Below are 22,891 nucleotides of genomic sequence, written 5' to 3' on the forward strand. Positions count from 1 at the left end.
GTGCTCGCTCATCTCTATTCCCTACTTTTCTGCAATGACTTTAGGAAGTTGAACGAGGTATATAAATTTGATTCTTACCCTATGCCCAGAGTTGACGAGTTGATAGAGCGGCTGGGACAGGCTAGGTTCTTCTCCACCCTTGACCTGACGAAAGGGTATTGGCAGGTTCCCCCTCACTGACAGGGCTAAAGAGAAGACAGCTTTTGTTACTCCTGATGGGCTATTTCAGGATTTTGTACTCCCTTTTGGGATACATGGGGCTCCCGCCACATTCCAGAGGTTAATGGATCTCGTGCTAAAACCTCACCGGAGATATGCCTCGGCTTACCTGGATGACATCATAGTTTATAGTAACGATTGGGAGAGTCATCTGGCAAAGGTACAAGGAGTGATAGACTCCCTCAGGGCAGCAGGGTTGACGGCAAACCCCCAAAAATGTGACGTTGGTCTGGAAGAGGCCCGTTACCTGGAGTACCATATTGGGCGAGGTGTCATCAAACCCCAAGTAAACAAAGTGGAGGCGATACAGCAGTGGCCACGACCTGTGAGCAAGAAGCAAGTGAGGGCTTTCCTAGGTATAATGGGCTATTATCGCTGATTTATTCCCGATTTTGCGACAATAGCGGCACCCCTGACTGACCTGACCAAGCGTAACGGGTCGGTGATGGTAAAGTGGAATGAAGAGGCTGAGGGGCCGTTTCAGCGACTTAAGACGGTTTTGTGCGAGGAAACGGTACTGATCACCCCTAACTTCACCAAGACCTTTATTGTGCAGACTGACGCTTCTGACGTGGGCTTAGGGGCTGTCCTGTCCCAAGTAGTGGAGGGTGAGGTACATCCCGTGACATTCCTGAGCCGCAAGCTCACACCCCCTGAGAAGAACTATAGTATAGTTGAGAGGGAGTGCTTGGCGATCAAATGGGCTCTGGAATCCCTGAGATATTACTTGATAGGGCGACAGTTTACGCTTGTAACCGATCACTCTCCCCTCACCTGGATGAGTCAGGCTAAAGAGAGGAATGCCAGAGCAACAAGGTGGTTCCTTATGTTACAGAATTTTAAGTTCACAGTAGAACACAGAACAGGGAAACTACATGGGAATGCCGATGCCCTGTCTCGTACCCACTGTCTGATGGCCAAAGGTGTTCGCCCCCATAGGGTCAAACAGAGGGGGAGGGTATGTGAGACACTGAAGGGGTTAACTGTGAATGGGCGGTATGTTTCCCCTGGGTTTTCCTACTATGCAAGGCCTTAGTGCTGAGTTTGTGTTGTCCAGCACCCTGGACACAGCTGGAGGTAGCAGCCTAATCAGCCTGCATAAAGCTGCTGAGCATAGCTGAGAGCGTTGTCTCTCTGAAAGGAGGCTGGAGAGCACACAGCCCTGACTTCTGTGCCTGGAGCAGCGACTTATTTTATGTTCTAGTGGTGAGTTAGAGAAACTCTGTTTAGTTAGCACCCTGACGGGTAGGATTTTGTTTGTTTGATGCCTGAATGTGAAGGCTGTTTTATTTTGTACCTGCTCCTGGAATAAACGCAGGTGAGACCTGTTTTGGACTAAAACTTTGGTGTCACTGTCTTGGACTGCATCACGTATCACCACGGTCTCTACTGGGCCAAATATATATATATATATATATATATATATATATATATATATATATATATATATAATATATTTGTGAGTGCATTCACATACACACATGCACTAGCCAAATCCAGCTCTATATTCTTAAAGAAGGTACACACATGGACTGGACTGATGTTCAATGGTGTTGTTTCCAGATAAAAAGTACATTTTGCAGTTCATTTGGAAATCATGGTCAAAAGGTTGGGAGGAAGATTGAAGTGATACAATCCTAGCTGCTTGAGGACTAGTTTGAAGCTTCAGTGATGGTTTTGGGAGCCATGTTATGTGCTTCATTTTGCCATCTTCTGGCCCTAATAACTTTTTCATACTGCGGTGTACGGAGCTGTGTGTAAGGGTAATGTTTTGTGACTTTTTGTGAGGTTATACATGCAAATATTTTAAGCACTGTATGGCCTCAATAGAATTTTTTAGATTTTTCAACACTTTTTTTAAAACTTTTTTAATTTATTTTTTTTACTACTTTTTTTATGACCCCCTAGGGTACTTTAACCCTAGGTTTTCCGATTGAACCTACATGATTATGATTATTTTATACATTATTTATTACAATGTGCAAATCGCATATTGTAATGAATGATTTAAAATATGACAGCCTCAGGTCTTTATCAAATTAATTGTCTGAAAATGGAGATTAGACATAATAATAATAATAATAATAATAATAATAATAATAATAATTGCAGATCAACCAAAATTTACCACTAACATGAAGTACAATGTATCACGGAAAAAAAAACCCAAATATTTGTTGGTAAGCTAAAGCGTTCAAAAGTTAAAACCATATAAAGTGACACTTGTCAGATTGCAACAAATGGGGCTGAGCAGTAACGCATTAACTGGCGGTGTCTTGAAGGGGTTAGAAAGAGTCAGACACATTGCAAATATATTAGTTTATCCTCAGGATATGTAGACAGTCACAAGTTTTCATGAGCAGCCTAGGAGACAGATGAGAAACATAACAGCCGTATAAATGTTTGTGTAATTTATCAGGTGATCCTGTACACAATTCTCAAACACGGATGTTTTTCTGTCTCTGTCTCATCAGCTTCTATGGTAAAGATATTTTTTAAAATGTTTGACGATTAAAAAAAATGCTATTAAACTTATAAAAAAAGTAGTCATATATCTTACATTCATCACTCTAGCCACTTGGCTTCATAATAGCTCAACAACAAAGGCTTGGACCTCACAGTCTATAAGGAATATCTCAAACTATAGAAAGTTCTTGTCTAAAGAAAGTTTACCAATACCATAGGAAAAGCTTTGGCTAGTGATTTAGAACGCCTGAACAGCTCCATAACAAGCAATAGTTATAATGTGAGGTTTGGGACTGCCTCTTGTATCACAGGAGTGGGTACCTGTTAACCCTTAAACAACCCATCATGGTATAGTATGTCACAGCATCATTAATAATGACACTTGAGGCCATCATACCCAGATCAAAATGTGTGCCAAGTCCCCATTATAATGTATTGTTTATAGTACTAGTCTTCTCATATAGGAAAGGTACACCACATGGGCCCCCTAGGCCTCTTAGACCCATTTGCGATAGCCCCTTCTGCAGCGCCTCAAGTTATGCCCCTGGTCGTTAAGCATCATAACCCACTCCATAAATGACTAACACTCAGTGGGGCACATTGATCATAAGTCTGGCTTTTTCTGTCTTTTCTTGGATTCCCTGCTGGTCAGATGTATCTTTTTGGTTTTTCCTTATTGATACGTGTTGTATTTGCAACTTTTTTAAAACAAAAGTCTCCAAAAGCCTCTGAAACTCGAAAACAGATGCCTAGCTAATTTCTGCGCCTGGTCAGAGGCAGCCATAGAGTTGCACAAAAATTGTGAAAGTATTTGCCATGCAATCAGCAATCTCCTTCAGCTCCAAAGAGGTGAATGGAGCAGAGCGGTCATGCCCCTGGTGTAGAACTCTCCCAGAGTGACGAGGGGTCCAACTGCGGTAACTGGGACCCCATCGGACCCCTCGTTTTCAGCACCGATCAGCAAGTTAGGCCCTCTCCTGTGATTCATGGGAAAACCCCTTTAATTCTCTACTGTTTATACTACATACTGTTTACTTGATGACTTTCCTTGAAAATGGATTAAAAGCACCACTTTTAGTAGGATTATTGGAATACTACCTTATCTTTTGCATATCCTTGAAAGTTTGTGGGTTGGGCCTTGTAGCTTGCACCCATCTTCCAAAATTGAGTTGCACTAATCTCTGAATCATTTGTTTGTAATAATGGAAACTGGACAAAGACAAGTTCTGATCAGCATACTAGCAATTATGATGGTAGCCAACATAGCCACTAAGATAAAATAACTGAAGCTGAATGATATTTATCTAGCGCATACAATTTTGTGAACCAGAAAAGTTGTGCTGTCACAGAATAATGCATAAGAACGTGTATCCAAAAAAATTTACATCCAGTAATACTTCGATTATAAAGGTGATGTCACAGTATTGACAGGAATTAAGGGACAGGGACGTGGCCTTCATGCTGCTGCCGGTAGTAGTAATGGAGCTGGTTCTGTCTCTGCACACTCCAAGGTACAGGTGCAGGTACAGGTAGGCCCCAATGGGCCACATGAAGTTGAGGCATTGGCCAATTACATTGCATACAGTGCATTAACTTATGTCATGTTCATCCTCAGTTAGAAGTGCTGAGCCTACCACCTCACTCCCCTTCAAAGTAGCAAAGTCATGGAGCATTCAGTCATGCTGTATGATGACTCTGCTAGTTGGAATTTTACACCCATCTACCTGTCCCTGTAGTAGAGAAACCTACCTATTTCAGAAAAGTGTGGTCAGTGTGGCATGTTTGCATGCCATTTACTGGGCTGGAATGTTATTTATCTGTGACCATTCATATTTATGAATTTCTGCAATAAGTTTATTATATCAATCAATTTTTGGTTACTACTTTGCCAAACAATCAAACTGCATCCCCAATTCAGAGAGAGAAAAGCGTTATATATTGATTCCTCTCCACTGTGAAGGTCCCAAAAAAGGTTAATATGGATAAAAGGAATGTCAAATTATATTTTGGATTTATAGAATTTTGAATTCAAATCCAGATATATGGGTCTTAAAATTAAATTATTTTTCAATTTTAAATTAATGGGACTTAAACTCAATTTAATTTCAATTCCAGATTAATGGAACTTCAAATTCAATTTGTTTTCAATTCCACAATTGGATCTGAACACAGATTGCTTTTAAGATTGGTGCATAAAGGGTGTGTGGTTTGCCCATTGCTTCTTTTACTAACAGGCCAAGAGCACTTTTAACAGCAGTGAGAGGGATGTGGTTTTTAATGCAGAGACAATGACTAACTGGATCTGAACACCTGGAGCGCCTTTAACCGCAGTAGGAGGAAGGGTGTGTGTTTTCCTACTGCTTCTTGTTCCCTTTTTTTTTAAAGGATTTTAAAATTATGCAAATATGCTTGAGGAGCTACAAGTTCCATATGTTTTAATAGATCCTGGAGCCCTTCAGGGTCATTTGCATACCTTTAAAGCCTATTGTTCTTAAAAACAAGGGCATAAAAAAGCTTGAAAAAAAGTGGATCCTACCAGAGAGGGCACACACCAGTATGTCAGTGTGCTTGGTTTATTATCCTGGTGGTAGAATTCCTTTAATTGTTTTCAAAACAAACAAATAGGATTGTGCTTTTGCTTATTCTTTTTTATTCATTTTATTAATTTATTCTACACCCAAATTAATCATTTGCACTTGTAACAGATGATCAGCATATAACATTGAACCTGCATCTTATCAACACTATAAGAAAGAGCTTTAAAGGCAACTTGTCCCCGGGTTTTCACTAATAAGCCTTATGACCTGAGTTCCAAGCAGGTTTGTTATTAATGCAAGTACGGTAACTATGTGTAATGGAAAACCAAAATGGAGTTGAAGATACAACATGTCTGCTCTTGAGATAAAAGACAGTTCATGTAACCTTATTTCAACTGTGAATGAGCCCAAATCAACATATTTTGATCCTCATTATATTTGACATTTTATTCTCATTAAGTTTGACATATTCTTATCCTTATTTGGCATTACACACCTGCTGGGATGCGCCTATCTCCTGGGATGCTTTCCAATGAAAACTGGCCACTTTCATGGGAAAGTATACCATTAGGAGAATAATGAGAGAAAACATATGCATACATATGTTTTTCCATATAGTTTGGTGACGCACAGACATGGGGTATAAAACTTCCGTACTATCACCTGGCGGTAGGGATTTGAGAGAATTGAGAGCTATCTATTGACTGATGCTATACTGATTTGGTACTTGTGGGACGCCTCAAGACCTGATGCTACCTGTCAATACCTGTCATTCTACTGCTTGGTGATAGTCCGTGAAGACCCCTACCTGTCGGAAGGTCATCAATGATGCTGGACAGAGTTGTAAGTTGATAAGCCCGTGAAGATTTTGTGTGCCAGAGCTCATCAATGAAAGTTGACAGTGTTGTGAGTATAATCTTTTGATATTTACCTCTTTATATACTTTTGTATTACAATAAACCTTTTAAATATTGTTGACTGTGTAATTTTTCTTATTCTATAACACGAAATCCAAAAGAACCTGTCACTCTTTGTAATACATTTTTGGCGTATGTCGGCAAGCAGGCTCCTTACTCAATTTTAGCGAAGGAAAGGGCTGAAACTACTGGATTAAGTGAAAACTGGAAGGAACAGTTAACTAATTGTAGCCCGGTAGATGTTGTACAGTGTTTAGAAAAAGTACAGATCAGTGAAGGCAATGTGTGGATTCTGCTCACAGATAGCAGGCAGCAGCATGAGGAGAAAATGCTTTTACAGAATCTTGTCTGTGAATTAGAACAGCCGCTGTTAACTCTACAGTCTCAGGAAACTATGCATAGATATCAGCAGCAGATGTTGGCTGACAAAGTATTTCTGTATAAAAATGTGGAATTAGAGGCATTTGTAAGGGCAGCCCGATATAAATACAGAAAGCCACGAGGGAAGATAAAGTAACACAGGGTGGCTTTGGCAGTTTCTTGTGCCGGGATTGATTGTAATTAGAGATGAGCAAACACACTCGTCCGAGCTTGATGCTCGTTCAAGCATTATCATACTCGAAACTGCTTGTTGCTCAGACGAGTATTTCGCCAGCTCGAGAAAATGGCATCCCCCGCCGTTGTGATTTTTGGCGGCCAGAAACAGAGCCAATCAAAAGCCAGGAGACTTTGCACTCCAGCCAGCATGACGTGGTAGCCTTACACGTCGATGGCAGTGGTTGGCTGGCCTCATCAGGTGACCCTGGAATAGACTAGCCCCTGCCCGCGCTGCTCGTATCATTCTCTGTCTGGATGCCGTTAGGGAGAGAGCTGCTGCTGGTCAGGGAAAGCGTTAGGGTGTTCTATTAGACTAGTGTTAGACAGGAGTGATTCTACAAGAACCCAACAGCCCTTCTAAGGGCTACAATAACGTTATATATTTACTTTTTTTTGGTTTGCTTGTGGCTGGGCTTGCTGCCACTAGTAGTGCAGCTAGTACCATATTGTGAGGAATTTGCAGGGAGACTTGCGACCGTTGTATTTATCTCTTAGTGACAAACATATCCTCCTCAAACACCGAAGTGGGACAATTTATTAGGGGTTTGATTTGAATTAGGCACAGTCTTCTGATTTATTTTTTTTTACGTTTATTTTTTTTTATAACTCAAAGTCATCAGGCACAGCACAAAATCCAGTTGTGTGCTGTCAGTGTAGGTTAGAAACTAGCCATAGCAATAGGATAGCACCGTTTTGTTTACACAAAAAAAAAAAAAAAACACAAAAAACTAAAAAAATTTACAGTTTACATTTTAATTTGGAAAATGTTTAACCCGAGGGCTAAGGGTAGAGGACGAGGGCGTGGACGTGGGCGTCCAACTACTGCAGGGGTCAGAGGCCATGTTCCTGGGCGGGGTGAGACACCACCTGCTTATGAGGGAGCAGGGGAACGCCGCAGAGCTACACTCCCTAGGTTCATGTCTCAAGTTACTGGGACTCGTGGTAGAGCACTGTTGAGGCCAGAACAGTGCGAAGAGGTGATGTCGTGGATTGCGGACAATGCTTCTAGCCATTTGTCCACCAGTCAGTCTTCCACGCAGTCCACCCATGTCACAGAAATCAGCACTCCTCCAGCTCCTCCACCTCAGCCTCCTTCCCCCCAGTCTGCCCCCTCCCAGGAAAATTTGGCATTTGAACCGGCATACTTTGAGGAACTGTTTTCTGGACCCTTCCCAGAGTCACAAGCCACTTGTCCAGTTGCTGCTGAGCTCTTTTCCGATGCCCAGGTTTTCCACCGGTTCGCAGTCTGTGGGTGATGATGACATTATTGACGTAGTGGAAGAAGTGTGTAAAAAGCTGTCGGACGATGAGGAGACACGGTTGTCAGACAGTGGTGAAGTTGTTGTCAGGGCAGGAAGTCCGAGGGGGGAGCAGACTGAGGGATCGGAGGATGATGAGGTGACACACCCAAGCTGGGTTGATAGGCCGGGTGAACACAGTGCTTCTGAGACGGAGGCGAGTCCTATATCAGAACAGGTTGGAAGAGGCAGTGGTGGGGTCAGATTGACGGACTGTGGTGTGAAACCTGTGCCAAACCAGGATCAGCAGGGGTTCCACCACTACTAGCTTAACTACCACCAATAAGCACAGGCATATGAATGCTAAACACCCCACTCAATGGCACCAAGCCTGTTCACCTCTGGCCGGGCACACCACTGCTCCTTCCCCTGTGTCATCTGCTAGTCAGCCCCCTGCCCAGGACCCCGGCCCAAACACCTCCCGTGCGAAAACCCCATCTTCACCTCCACGATCCTCCACAGCATCCACCATCGTTCAGCTCTCCATACCCCAGACGCTGGAGTGCAAAAGGAAGTATAGTGCAACCCACCCACAAGCCCAAGCCCTCAACGTCCACATCTCCAAACTGCTTAGCCTGGAGAAGCTGCCCTATAGGCTGGTAGAGACCGAGGCCTTTCGAAACCTCATGGCGGCGGCCGCCCCTCGGTATTCGGCCCCCAGCCGCCACTACTTTACCCGATGTGCCGTCCCAGCCCTGCACAAGCACGTGTCAGACAACATCATCCATGCCCTGACCAACGCCGTTTCTGACTAGGTCTACCTGACCACAGACACGTGGACGAGTGCTGCCCGGCAGGGGCACTATATATCGCTGACGGCACATTGGGTTAACTTGGTGGAGGCTGGGAGTGAGTCTGACCCTGGGGCTGGTCATATACTGCCGACGCCGAGGATTGCGGGGCCTACCTCGGTCCAGGTCTTTTAGGCCTACTATGCCTCCTTTACAGAAAGATGGTGAGGGAGTACGCAGCTGACGATACCATCGTCCTAAATTTTCACACAGCTCCCTACAACTACTGGGTTTCAAAGCTGGACATGTGGCATGAACTGGCGCTGTACGCCTTGGAGGTTCTTGCCTGCCCTGCCGCTAGCGTGTTGTCCGAGCGGGTTTTCAGTGCAGCTGGTGGCATCATCACCGATAAGCGTACACGCCTGTCGACTGACAGGCTGACGCTTATCAAGATGAATAAAGCCTGGATTTCTCAGGATTTCCATTCTCCACCAGGTGAAGGAAGCTCAACCTGAATAATTTGTGCACTCCTCCTCCTCATTTTCCTCCTTCTCCTCCTCTTTGTACACTAAAGCAGAGGAAACTGGCTATTTTTTGCCAGGGCCAACTGGCTCTAGCTATAGTACTCTATGTATTTAATTTTTCTGGAGGACCACCTACCTGCTCCCCTGGTTTGAAAACTTTTTTGGACTGCCACATACAGGCACTATCCAAATTAAATTGTCTCCATAGCAGCCTCCACACGTCGTCTTTTTAGCTGCCTCCACACGTTGTCCATATAGCTGCCTCCATACATCGTCCCCATATCAAACGAGCTGTGTCAGGCAGAATTTTGGGTTGTTTTCATGGCTTCCACATCAAACTTGCTAACTTTGTCGCCACCCTGCTGTGTTATCCACAAAATATACTGGCAAACTTTTATCATTTACCGATATTATTTCAGCGCTTCTTTTGCATCTGTTTACATTCCCCTCACCCGCCATAACCCAAACTTATAAGAACACTACTACACTTGATCTTATACAAAAGGTTCTTAGAAGTGCTGTTTGGGGAGGAGCCGAGAGACAGGGTCTTGGACAGGCGAAAGCTCGCCTGGCAGCGGAGCGCCAGCTCCATCCCAAGATCCAACTAACATAGTTTTAACTGCAGCACCTTTAATCTACTACTGCTTCACTGCCTCCATGCATCGTCCCCTTTTCAAACGAGCTGTGTCAGGCAGAATTTTCAGGTGTTTCACCAGATACATAGTGGAACTCGGCCCATCTGTCGCCGCCATGCTGGAGACCTGAAGTTGCAATCATAGCAGCGCAATATGGATGCCCCATACTGTCGCTCTTAATCCTGTAACCATTTCCGAAAAAACAATTAAAAATGGAACCACTATGCTATTCCATTATTCAATTAACGACCCCGCCTGCTTTGAAAATTATAATTTTTTCAAAGTAAACGCTTCTGGCCCCCAGGCCCATTTTGGGTGGGGAGGAGCCGAGAGACAGGGGCTTGGACAGGCGAAAGCTTGCCTGGCAGCGGACTGCCAACTCCATCCCAAAATTAGGCAGCCTCAGAGGCATCCATGCATGCTGCCCCTGCTGTTTCCTGTCCATTTTGCCTCCACGATCTTCCACAGCGTCCACCAATGTCTCCATGCGCAACTTTCAACTCTCTATACCCCAGACGCTGGAGCACGAGAGAATATGCAGCACATCATCCCCTTATCAAACGAGCTGTGTCAGGCAGAATTTTCAGGTGTTTCACCAGACACATAGTGGAACTCGGCCCATCTGTCGCCGCCATGCTGGAGACCTGAAGTTGCAATCATAGCAGCGCAATGTGGATGCCCCATACTGTCACTCTTAATCATGGAAGTCGTCTCCATGGCTGCCTCAACATGTCGTCCCCTTATCAAACGAGCTGTGTCAGGCTCATTTTTCGGGTGTTTCACCAAATATGTTTTGAAATTGGTCACTATGTCGCCACCATGCTGTGTTTTCGACTAAATATACCGTCAACCTTTTGTTCACATAAGAAATCATTTCAGCGCTTCTTGCTCACCTCCTTTGGTTCCTCTCTGCCACCCATTGGTTTAAAGCCTGAGTCCAATTAGGGAATGTCGCCATGACACTCTCTAGCCTGCCGCTGCTGCCGCTGCCTCTGCATGCCGTCCCCTATAGTGTCAGGGTCAATTATTGGATGTTTTAGATGCTATCTAGCCTCATTCGGTCACTCTGTCATGGCCATGCTGTTGCCCATAATTTTGGCATAATGGTACGATTAAGCAGCCTCAGAGGCATCCATGCATGCTGCCCCTGCTGTTTCCTGTCCTTTTCTGTGGTGTTTCCATCCTTTTCTGAGGTTCCCAGGTGTTTGGCCAAGCTTCCCTGTGCAGAGCCTTGGTCCCCTTGGAAAATGCTCGAGTCTCCCATTGACTTCAATGGGGCTCGTTATTCGAGACGAGCACTCGAGCATCGGGAAAAGTTCATCTCGAATAACAAGCACCCGAGCATTTTAGTGCTCGCTCATCTCTAATTGTAACCCTTCCCAACTTGATGCTTCGGTGTTCTTTTCTATGGATCAGGACAACTTAGGTGATTCAAAGGGGAATGATGATTGGGAAGATCCCTCTGATACAATCATAGACCCTCTGCAGTTAATTGCCAAACCAATTATCAGAAAAGATCATGCCTCAGCCACTGAATTGATTAAAGAAGTGAAAGCACTTCCCAGGAGTTATATGACTGACAGAATAGCCAAGCCCACGGTGTAGAAGTGTAGAATGCCAGACCCCATGTAAATTTGCTAATTGATTAAAGACACAACAATTATTGAAATGTATTTTGCATAAGTAGATACAGGGCAGAGGCTACAGTTATTTATGGAAATCCAAGCAAACACTCTTTGCAAAAAGTGACTATTACAGTGCTTGGTATCAGAAAATCATATGCACTTGAACAAAAATCTGGCTAAAAATAGGGAATTATCCTGTCAAACAGTATAATGCATTGTTAATTGTTCTAGTCCCAGTCCCTGAATATATTATAGATATAGACATTTTAAAGGCTATGCAGTTGCAGCTGCCTGACAGGAAGTTTGCTTTGGTAGTAAAAATTTGTGATAGTTAATCCAGTTGTGATAAGAAAATTAAATATGAAACTTGTTGAAATCCCTAGAGTTACAAAAACAATCCATGTGAAGTATTACAGAATACCAGGGGGAACTCAAGAAATAATCCTGGGACCATCCAGCTTGAGTTTACGTGGTGTACAGGTAAGTAATGAGGTAATGGATGTTGATTACCGAGGTGAAATTAGTGTGATTTTATGTAACACTGAGATAGAAGCATTGGGAATTCAGGAGGGAGAGAAGATAGCACAACTGCTAGTTTTATCACATCCCCAAATCACCCTAGCTAAAGGAGAGGCTCCTACACTCCTGATTGTATAAGGCCCTGGAGGTTTTGGACACTCAGATGGAGCAAAGTATGTGTAAAACAGCCCCAAGGTCCTCCAACACCAGCTGAAGTAATTGCAAAAGGCACTGATAATGTGCTGGTTACTATGGCACCTGGTGCAACTCAGTATCAGTACACCCCAGCCAATAATGAGAAATTACTCACGTTAGTACAATCTCCTATTAGGTTTGGATCCCGCTAAACCTCATCTGATGTCTTGTGGTGGTGCAATTGTGGACTTATTGCGAGCCCCCAGCTGGTCCGAGAACAACCTAAGTCGATAAGTAAGAGTGGGAGAGAGATCTATGGAAAACGAAGGAGAACATGTGGCTGTACCTAGCTCGAGTACAGAATGTGACAGACTTTTGCCTGAAAAATGTATATACCAGCAATGTCCTGGAAACTTGTTTGGTCGCTGTACCAACTCCTGTTGCAGTATGGACTCAACTGTTACGCATACAGTTAAATGATACAGAATTAATGGACAATGATTTACATATGCATGCGTACTGGATAAGCCCTTATTATGCTTGTTTGACCTGCCCCACTTATAGTGATTTAGAAGAAAATATGATCAAAATATCCACTGGGGCTATAACTGATGCAGAATTATGCTTTGAATTTACATGTGACACTAGACACATTGTAGCTTGTAATAAATGTTTTCAGCACACCCCTGCACAACCACCAGAACAAACACCAGAACACACTGATGAGCAGGGACAAAGAGCTGAACAAAATGAATCCACAGATGCACACACCGAACCAAAGGCAGTGGTACAGAAAAGTTTGCCAAAAATTTGTGATAGAACTGACAAGGATTGTCATCTTCTAAGAGCCGGACGGCGAATACAGTGTAACAGAACAATGATTGTCCCATCATTAGACTCACATGTACCCCTGCCCCCAGGTTGGGTTTTAGCTTGTAGCAATAACAGCTATACTTATTTACCTGCCAATGTGACCGGAGGTCTTTGTGCATTATCCCGGTTAACTGTAACTATGGTCCCTCCACCACCTGATCATGCCTTACATACATCACCTGAACATTTTCTGAGAAAGAGAGACACTATACAACTGCCCGAAGACTGTTATTATGATGTAACCCGCAGCAGCAGAATATATAAGTCTGGCTGTATCATTAGTAGGAGTGCCCGGCTTAGCCGTAATTAATCAAAGAACACTAGCACACATGGTTTGCTTTATGATAAGAAATATAAATATCACTAGTGCTATTATAGAGGATATTTTGCTAGATTTACATTCATATAAGAAGGCTATATTACAAAATAGAGCTGCTATAGATTACCTGTTACTCAAACACGGTCACGGATGTGAAAGTTTTGCAGGACTGTGTTGCTTTAATTTATCTGACCATTCTGAAGATGTTCATGGTAAATTACAGCAACTGCGTGAAATGATAACCCATATAAAACAAGATGTAAATCAAGGGTGGTGGGATTGGCTATTAGCCTTCCTACCGGATTTTGGATATCTCTGAAAAATTGTCGAAATTATAATTTGCATAATAGCTCTCCTAATTATAAGTTGCTGTTGTTACTGTTCATTGTACAACTTATCTAGGAATTATGTTAAATTCCCGGTATGCTGCAATATTTTGTATAGTATCATATATAGTATCATAATTTGTGTCTTTCTTTTCCTATGTTCTTGTTTTGTATTGTTTATATTGTTTACTATTTGTTGTACACTTTTGTCTCTTGACAATAAATAAAGAGATTCAACATAAGTTGCTGTTGTCTCCAATGCATTCCATCCTTATGTACCATGTTCAAACCCACAAAGTGCCAGCATATAAAGGTAGCTTATGGTGCATATAAGGTGACCTGAACTGTCTAGGGTGGAATGTAATGGAAAACCAAAATGGAGTCGAAGATACAACATGTCTGCTTTTGAGATAAGACAGTTCATGTAACCTTATTTCAACTGTGAATGAGCCCAAATCAACATATTTTGATCCTCATTATATTTGACATTTTATTCTCATTAAGTTTGACATATTCTTATCCTTATTTGGCACTCTGTTAGGCATTACACGCCTGCTGGGATGCGCCTATCTTTTGGGATGCGCTCATCTCCTGGGATGCTTTCCAATGAAAACTGGCCACTTTCATGGGAAACTATACCATTAGGAGAATAATGAGAGAAAACATATGCATACATATGTTTTTCCATATAGTTTGGTGACGCACAGACATGGGGTATAAAACTTCCTTACTATCACCTGGCGGTAGGGATTTGAGAGAATTGAGAGCTATCTATTGACTGATGCTATACTGATTTGGTACTTGTGGGACGCCTCAAGACCTGATGCTACCTGTCAATACCTGTCATTCTACTGCTTGGTGATAGTCCGTGAAGACCCCTACCTGCCGGAAGGTCATCAATGATGCTGGACAGAGTTGTAAGTTGATAAGCCCGTGAAGATTTTGTGTGCCAGAGCTCATCAATGAAAGTTGACAGTGTTGAGAGTATAATCTTTTGATATTTACCTCTTTATATACACTCACCGGCCACTTTATTAGGTACACCTGTCCAACTGCTCGTTAACACTTAATTTCTAATTAGCCAATCACATGGCGGCAACTCAGTGCATTTAGGCATGTAGACATGGTCAAGACAATCTCCTGCAGTTCAAACCGAGCATCAGTATGGGGAAGAAAGGTGATTTGAGTGCCTTTGAACGTGGCATGGTTGTTGGTGCTAGAAGGGCTGGTCTGAGTATTTCAGAAACTGCTGATCTACTGGGATTTTCACGCACAACCATCTCTAGGGTTTACAGAGAATGGTCCGAAAAAGAAAAAACATCCAGTGAGCGGCAGTTCTGTGGGCGGAAATGTCTTGTTGATGCCAGATGTCAGAGGAGAATGGGCAGACTGGTTCAAGCTGATAGAAAGGCAACAGTGACTCAAATCGCCACCCGTTACAACCAAGGTAGGCAGAAGAGCATCTCTGAACGCACAGTACGTTGAACTTTGAGGCAGATGGGCTACAGCAGCAGAAGACCACACCGGGAGCCACTCCTTTCAGCTAAGAACAGGAAACTGAGGCTACAATTTGCACAAGCTCATCGAAATTGGACAGTAGAAGATTGGAAAAACGTTGCCAGGTCTGATGATTCTCGATTTCTGCTGCGACATTCGGATGGTAGGGTCAGAATTTGGCGTCAACAACATGAAAGCATGGATCCATCCTGCCTTGTATCAACGGTTCAGGCTGGTGGTGGTGGTGTCATGGTGTGGGGAATGTTTTCTTGGCACTCTTTGGGCCCCTTGGTACCAATTGAGCATCGTTGCAATGCCACAGCCTACCTGAGTATTGTTGCTGACCATGTCCATCCCTTTATGACCACAATGTACCCAACATCTGATGGCTACTTTCAGCAGGATAATGCGCCATGTCATAAAGCTGGAATCATCTCAGACTGGTTTCTTGAACATGACAATGAGTTCACTGTACTCAAATGGCCTCCACAGTCACCAGATCTCAATCCAATAGAGCATCTTTGAGATGTGGTGGAACGGGAGATTCGCATCATGGATGTGCAGCCGACAAATCTGCGGCAACCGTGTGATGCCATCATGTCAATATGGACCAAAATCTCTGAGGAATGCTTCCAGCACCTTGTTGAATCTATGCCATGAAGAATTGAGGCAGTTCTGAAGGCAAAACCGTTACCGTCAAGGGGATAAAGCGCTCATAGCGAAACACGTGTCGGGGCAATTTCCCATGTGTGATCTGATCTGGTATGGTATTTGCTTTCCATTTTTTCCTTGTCATTTCTTCCTACAGGATTAGTCTGTGCATTTATTTAAACCCTATTGTTTTATGCATGTATACTTGGGGCTATGCTATATGACTATTCACTACCTACCCATATACTTAGATAAAACTATTTATTGTACCACACATGGTTTTTAACCCATTGTAGTTCATCTATTTTCTATTTTGATTATTTATATGTTATCAATAAAGACAGGAATTTTTTACATTTACCCATTGTGAGTGTTACATCACTTTTGTGATCAAATTGTTGTTTTTTTACTGCAGGAGTCAGAAGCCGTTGTCCTGGGCGGGGTGAGACACCACCTGCTGATGAGGGAGCAGGGGAACGCCACAGAGCTACACTCCCTAGGTTCATGTCTCAAGTTACTGGGACTCGTGGTAGAGCACTGTTGAGGCGAGAACAGTGCGAACAGGTGATGTTGTGGATTGCGGACAATGCTTCTAGCCATTTTTCCACTAGTCAGTCTTCCACGCAGTCCACCCATGTCACCGAAATCAGCACTCCTCCAGCTCCTCCACCTCAGCCTCCTTCCCCCCAGTCTGCCCCCTCCCAGGAAAATTTGCCATTTGAACCGGCATACTCTAAGGAACTGTTTTCTGGACCCTTCCCAGAGTCAAAAACCACTTGTCCGGTTGCTGCTGAGCTCTTTCCCGATGCCCAGGTTTTCCACCGGTCGCAGTGTGTGGGTTATGATGACATTGTTGACGTAGTGGAAGAAGTGTGTAAAGAGGTGTCGGATGATGAGGAGACACGGTTGTCAGACAGTGGTGAAGTTGTTGTCAGGGCAGGAAGTCCGAGGGGGGAGCAGACTGAGGGATCAGAGGATGATGAGGTGACAGACCCAAGCTGGGTTGATAGGCCGGGTGAACACAGTGCTTCTGAGACGGAGGCGAGTCCTATACCAGAAAAGGTTGGCAGTGGTGGGGCCAGACGGAGAGGCAGGGCCAGAGCTGGTGCATCAGCGCCAAATGTTTCACGTAGTGAAGCTCCCGTGGCGAGGGATAGATTTGCAGAAGTCTGGAGGTTCTTTAAAGAAACACCGGATGACCGACGGACTGTAGTGTGCAACCTGTGCCACACCAGGATCAGCAGGGGTTCCACCACTACTAGCTTAACCACCACCAGTATGCGCAGGCATATGAAAGCTAAACACCCAATGGCACCAAGGCCGTTCACATCTGGCCGGGCACACCACTGCTCCTTCCCATGTGTCATCTGCTGCCTCTGCTAGTCAGCCCCCTGCCCAGGACCCCGGCCCAAACACCTCCCATGCGAAAACCACCCCTTCGCCTCCACGATCCGCAACAGCATCCACCAATGTCTCCATGCACAGCGTTCAGCTCTCCATACCCCAGACGCTGGAGCGCAAGAGGAAATACAGTGCAAACCACCCTCATGCCCAAGCCCTCAACGTCCACATCTCCAAATTACTCAGCCTGGACATGCTGCCCTATAGGCTGGTAGAGACCGAAGCCTTTCGCAACCTCATGGCGGCGGCCGCCGCTCGGTATTCGGTCCCCAGCCGCCACTACTTTTCCCGATGTGCCGTCCCAGCCCTGCACCAGCACGTGTCAGACAACATCATCTGTGCCCTGACCAACGCCGTTTCTGACAAGGTCCACCTGACCACGGACACATGGACGAGTGCTGCCGGGCAGGGCCACTATATATCGCTGGCGACACATTGGGTTAACTTGGTGGAGGCTGGGACCGAGTCTGACCCTGGGGCTGCTCCTATACTGCCGACGCCGAGGATTGCAGGGCCTACCACGGTCCAGGTCTCTCAGGCCTACTATGCCTCCTTCACCTCCCACCCCTCCTCCACCAAATTTCCATCCGTGGGCATGGCGCCATCAGTCGGTAGCTCTAGGCACAGCAGCAGTGCCGTCGCTAAGCGACAGCAGGCGGTGCTCAAACTGCTTAGCCTAGGCGATAAAAGGCACACCGCCCAAGAGCTATTACAGGGCATCACGGCGCAGACTGATCTGTGGCTGGCACCGCTAAACCTGAAGTCAGGCATGGTTGTGTGTGACAACGGCCGCAACCTGGTGGCGGCTCTGCAACTCGGCAGACTGACACATGTGCCATGCCTGGCCCATGTGTTAAATCTCGTAGTTCAGCGGTTCCTCAAGACATACCCCATTCTGTCTGATTTGCTCACGAAGGTGTGCCGCATCTGTGCGCATTTCAGAAAGTCCAGCACAGATGCTGCCACTCTCAGGGCAGCGCAGCGCCGCCTCCAACTGCCCGCTCACCGACTGTTGTGCGATGTGCCCACGAGGTGGAATTCAACATTAACCATGTTATCCAGAGTTTACCAGCAGTGCAGAGCGATTGTAGACTGCCAGATGTCAACTTCCACCAGAACTGGTAGTCAGGTCAGTCAGCTTCCTCAAGTGTACAATGAGGAGTGGACGTGGATGTCTGATATCTGTCAGGTGCTGAGTAACTTTGAGGAGTCAACACAGATGGTCAGTGGCGATGCCGCCATCATCAGCCTCACCATCCCGCTGCTTGGCCTGTTGAAAAACTCTCTGGTCAGCATGAAGTCGGAAGCTTTGCGCTCATCACAAGAGACAGGAAAAAACATTCCCTTATTGATAGCCAAAGCACCCTCAGGTCTGTTTCTCAGAGCATATCGGAGGAGGAAGAGGAGGAGAATGTTGGCGAGACAGAAGAGGGGAGCATTGCTCAGTCCTTCACTGTTCAGCGTGTATGGGCAGAAGGAGAGGAGTTGGAGGAGCAGGAAATGGACAGTCAGGCCAGTGAGGGGAGTGAATTCTTGCGCATGTGGCAGATTTCATGCTAGGCTGCCTATCCCGTGACCCTGCCGTTCAAAGAATTTATTCCAGCACCGATTACTGGGTGTTCACTCTACTGGACCCACGGTACAAGCAAAATCTTTCTACTCTCATCCCTGGAGATGAAAGGAGAGTGAGAATGCATGAATACCAGCAGGCCCTGGTGCATAAGCTGAAACAGTATTTCCCTTCTGACAGGGCTAGCGGCAGAGGGCGTACTTCTGTGGGACAAGTAGCAAGGGAGAGTAGGCGAGCAGGCAGCTTGTCCAGCACTGGCAGGGGTACGCTTTACAAGGCCTTTGCCAGTTTTATGTCACCCCAGCAAGACACTGTCACCCGTCTCCAGTCTCGGCAGAGTAGGGCTGATCTTTACAGAAAGATGGTGAGGGAGTACGTAGCTGACCATACCATCGTCCTAAATGATCACACAGCTCCCTACAACTACTGGGTTTCAAAGCTGGACATGTGGCACGAACTGGCGCTGTACGCCTTGGAGGTTCTTGCCTGCCCTGCCGCTAGTGTGTTGTCTGAGCGGGTTTTCAGTGCAGCTGGTGGCATCATCACCGATAAGCGTACACGCCTGTCGACTGAAAGCACTGACAGGCTGACGCTTATCAAGATGAATAAAGCCTGGATTTCTCAGGATTTCCATTCTCCACTAGGTGAAAGAAGCTCAACCTGAATAATGTTTGCACTCCTCCTCCTCATTTTCCTCCTTCTCCTCCTCTTTGTACACTAAAGCAGAGGAAACTGGCAATTTTTTGCCAGGGCCAACTGGCTGTAGCTATAGTACTCTATGTATTTAATTTTTCTGGAGGACCACCTACCTGCTCATCTGATTTGAAAACATTTTTGGAGTGCCACATACAGGCACTATCCAAATTTAATTGTCTCCATAGCAGTCTCCACACGTCGTCTTTATAGCTGCCTCCACACGTTGTCTCCATTGCTACCTCCACACATCATCTCCATAGCTGCCTCCCAAAGTCGTCCATATAGCTGCCTCCATACATCGTCCCCTTAGCAAACGAGCTGTGTCAGACAGAATTTTGGGTTGTTTTCATGGCTTCCACATCAAACTTGGTAACTTTGTCGCCACCCTGCTGTGTTATCCATAAAATATACTGCCAAACTTTTATCATTTATTTCAGTGCTTCTTGCGCATCTGTTTACATTCCCCTCACCCGCCATAACCAAGCCAATTACTTATAAGAACAGTACTACACTTGATCTTATACAAAAGTTCTCAGTAGTGCTGTTTGTAGCCCCCACCTGCTTTGAAAATTATAATTTTTTCAAAGTAAACGCTTCAGGCTTCCACGCCCATTTTGGGTGGGGAGGAGCCGAGAGGCAGGGGCTTGGACATTCGAAAGCTCGCCTGGCAGCGGACCGCCAGCTCCATCCCAAGATTAGGCAACCTCAGATGCATCCATGCATGTTGCCCCTGCCGTTTCCTGTCCATTTCGCCTCCACGATCCTCCACAGCGTCCACCAATGTTTCCATGCGCAACTTTCAACTCTCTATAACCCAGACGCTGGAGCGCGAGAGGAAATACAGCAGATCATCCCCTTATCAAACGAGCTGTGTTAGGCAGAATTTTTAGGTGTTTCACCAGATACATAATGGAACTCGGCCCATCTGTCGCCGCCATGCTGGAGACCGGAAGTTTCAATCATAGCAACGCAATATGGATGCCCCATACTGTCGCTCTTAATTATGGAAGTCGTCTCCATGGCTGCCTCCATACATCGTCCCCTTATCAAACGAGCTGTGTCAGGCAGAATTTTCCGGTGTTTCACCAGATACATAATGGAACTTGGCTCATCTGTCGCCGCCATGCTGGAGGCCTGAAGTTGCAATCATAGCAGCACAATATGGATGCCCCATACTGTCGCTCTTAATCATGGAACCATTTCCGAAAAAACAATTAAAAATAGAACCGCTATGCTATTCCATGATTCCTAGATGAAATATTCGAACGACCCCGCCTGCTTTGAAAATTCTAATTTTTTCAAAGTAAACGCTTCTGGCCCCCAGGCCCATTTTGGGTGGGGAGGAGCAGAGAGACAGGGGCTTGGACAGACGAAAGCTCGTCTGGCAGCGGACCGTCAGCTCCATCCCAAGATTCGGCAGCCTCATAGGCATCCATGCATGCTGCCCCTGCTGTTTCCTGTCCATCTCGCCTCCTCAGCGTCCACCAATGTCTCCATGCGCAACTTTCAACTGTCTATAACCCAGACGCTGGAGCGCGAGAGGAAATACAGCACATCATCCCTTTATCAAACGAGCTGTGTCAGGCAGAATTTTCAGGTGTTTCACCAGATACATAATGGAACTAGGCTTATCTGTTGCTGCCATGCTGGAGACCTGAAATTTCAATCATAGTATGGATGCCCCATACTGTCGCTCTTAATCATGGAAGTCGTCTCCATGGCTGCCTCCACATGTCTTCCCCTTATCAAACGAGCTGTGTCAGGCTCATTTTTCGGGTGTTTCACCAGATACGTTATGGAACTTGGTCACTATGTCGCCACCATGCTGTGTTATCGACTAAATATACCGTCAACCTTTTGTTCACATAGGAAATCATTTCAGCGCTTCTTGCTCACCTCCTTTGGTTCCTCTCTGCCGCCTTAACCAGGCAAAATACTGATACATACAGTGCTACACGTTATCATCGCCAAAAGGAATTTTTTAAATTGGTTGGAAGCCTGAGTCCATTTGGGACTGGTGAGGTGGAGCACACTGTTTTATATTCTCACAGTGGCAGAATGGCACATTGGGAAGTGTCATGTATTTTATGTGTTTTTAGAGCATACCAATAAAATTATTGTATTTTATTCCAGTTTAAGATTGGCTTTGGTTTATAACACTGGCCAAGTAGATTACTTAGCATGTAATATGATAACCAGCACAGCATTGCTGTTGACAGCAATGTAATTAGGCAAATCTCCTCTATTGTCTGCTGTGGCAATAAGCAATCAATCACAGCTCAGATTCTATTTTGCCACAGGTCATTAACATGAGCTCTGAGCTTTGATTGGTCACCATAGGCAATGAGTATAATACAGCTTATGTGTGAGGTAAGATGGATAGGGATAGAGACAGTCAGGTACAGAGAGACAAGTGGGGAGAGTGAGTGACGCAGAGAAAGGCGGCGAGAGTGAGTGACAGAGAGATAGACGGGGATAGTGAGTGACAGAGAGATGGATGGGGAGAGTGAGTGAGAGAAATTGAGGCAGGGAAAGTGAGTGACAGGGAGAGTAAGTGACAAAGAGACAGACGGGGAGAGTGAATGACAGAGAGACAGATGGGGAAAGAGAGTGACAGAGAGACAGGCAGCGATAATAAGTCACAGACACAGTCAGTAAGTGTGAGCGACAGAAAGACAGTCAGTGAGTGTGAGTGAGACTGATGGGGAGAATGAGTGACAGAGAGACAGATGGGGAGAGAGAGTGACAGAGAGACAGGCAGCGAAAGTAAGTCACAGACAGACTGGTGGGAAGAGTGAGTGACAGAGAGACAGCCAGTGAGTGTGAGTAAGTGACAGAGAGATAGTAAGTGACAGTGAGACAGGCAGGGAGAGTGAGTGACAGAGAGACAGGTGGGGAGAATGAGTGACAGATAGACAGGCAGGGATAGTAAGTCACAGACAGACTGGTGGAAAGAGTGAATGGCAGAGAGACTGGCAGGGAGAGTGAGTGACAGACATAAAGTAACTCTAAGACAGAAAAATAGACAAGGAGAGTCAATGACAGAAAGACAGTTAGTAACAGAGACACAGATGGGGAGAGTGGTTGACAAAAGGACAGGTGGGGAGAGGGAGTGACAATGAGACAGGTGGGGAGAGAGTGACAGAGAGACGGCCAGTAAGTGTGAGTGACAGAGAGACAGTCAGTGACTGTGAGTGACAGAAAGACATTCAGTGAGTGTGAGTGAGAGACTGATGGGGATAGTAAGTCACAGACAGACTGATGGGAAGAGTGAGTGACAGAGACTGGCAAGGAGAGTGAGTGACAGAGAGACTGACAGTGATTGCGAGAGACAGACATAAAGTACAAACAAAGG

This window comes from Engystomops pustulosus, chromosome 6, assembly GCF_040894005.1.
Source record: "Engystomops pustulosus chromosome 6, aEngPut4.maternal, whole genome shotgun sequence".
Classification (NCBI taxonomy): Eukaryota; Metazoa; Chordata; class Amphibia; order Anura; family Leptodactylidae; genus Engystomops; species Engystomops pustulosus.